The following is a 1,626-nucleotide window of genomic DNA, read 5'->3' as shown; positions in this document are numbered from 1 at the left end:
TCTTTTCTCCCACAACCTCCTTTGTGAGCGCAAAGCTGTTACTGATACTTTCAAAATCGTGTTTAACGTTTGTTGACGTTGTTTTGTGTCACTCTCACGTTTAAAAAAATTGTTTATATCTGTATGTAAACATATATTTCCCATGCCAATAAGAACCCCTTTAAATGAGTTGAGAGACAGAGAGAGAGGAGGAGAGAGAGAAGAGAGAAGAAAGAGAGAGAAAGAGAGAGAGAGAGAGAGAGAGAGAAAGAGAAGAGAGAGAGAAGAGAAGCAGACAAAAGAGAGAGAGAGAGAGCAGAAGAGAGAGAGAAGAGAAAAGCGAGGAGAACGAGAGAGAGAGAGAGAAGAGACGAGAGAGAGGAAGAGAACAGAAGGAGGAGCAGAGACAGAGAGAGAGGAAACCGAGGTGGAGGAGAGACGGAGCACGAGCAGGAGAGAGAGAGAGAGAGCGAGGCGAGAGACAGAGCGAGAGAGCAGAAGGAGGAGGCGCACGCGGAGGATGAGAGGCGAGGGAGGAGGAGAGAGGAGAGAGAGAGAGAGAGGGAGAGACGAGAGACGAGGAGAACGAGAACAACAGAGGCACGACAACAGAACCCAAGACGGAGACCGAACCCACGAGCAAGCCCCAGAGACACGGACCGCGGAGAGAGAAGAGAGTGTTGAGTATAGAACCCATTGCCCTTTATGGGAGGTTTGGGGTCCGCTCACCAACCAAGAATTCTCAAAATGGGACAAACACCAAATTAGACTCTCATGGAGGATTCTGCAAAAACCTCTTCGGTGCACCCAAACTCAAACAGACCTCACAGAGTCCCAGGACAGCAACAGCCACACAATAGACCCAACCAAATCCCGAGAAAACAAAATATATAATTACTTGACACATTGGAAAGTATTTACCAAAGCACAGAGCAAACTGTACTTCCTAACCTCCTGCCAACTGTATGAGCTTTAGAGACACATACTGTATTTCCCTCAGATTACACAGACCAGCAAAGAATTAAAAAACAAATCCAATTTTGATCAACTCCCATATCTATTCGGGGAAATATCACAGTGTGCCATTACAGACAGCAAGGGTGTGACCTGCTGCCCAGCAAGAAAGGCAACACAGTGAAGATCAAACACCCTTGTAAATATAACATATGTTATGCTTATTTATTTTCCATTTTGTACTTTAACTATTTGCACATTGTTATAACACTGATATGGTCATAATATGACAATTTGAAATGCTCTCTATTCCTCTGCAATTTTTGTGAGTGTAGTGTTCACTGTTCATATTTTGATTGTTTATTTAATTTTTGTTTATTATCTATGTAAACATATGTTTCCCATGCCAATAAAGCCCTTTGAATTGAGAGAGAGAGACAGACAGAAAGAGAAAAGAGAAGAGAGAGAGAGAGAGAGAGACAGGAGAGAGAGAGAGAGTGCAGTTTTGGCAGCCAAATATGTGTCCTCCTGCCACAACCTTGAGGGACAGCCACAGTGAAAAAGTGCAATGTAATGTTGATAATATTTCCCATCTTGTTTTGTTTTGTCTTTCATACCAGGTCATGTGTCTTCTCAGTCACGTTGACACTGGTCTACTACCATTCTTTAAGTGTATTGTTGTTCTGATTCAAT

The sequence above is a fragment of the Salvelinus sp. IW2-2015 genome, unplaced genomic scaffold, assembly GCF_002910315.2.
Source record: "Salvelinus sp. IW2-2015 unplaced genomic scaffold, ASM291031v2 Un_scaffold1815, whole genome shotgun sequence".
Classification (NCBI taxonomy): domain Eukaryota; kingdom Metazoa; phylum Chordata; class Actinopteri; order Salmoniformes; family Salmonidae; genus Salvelinus; species Salvelinus sp. IW2-2015.
This window is presented reverse-complemented; position numbering follows the sequence as displayed.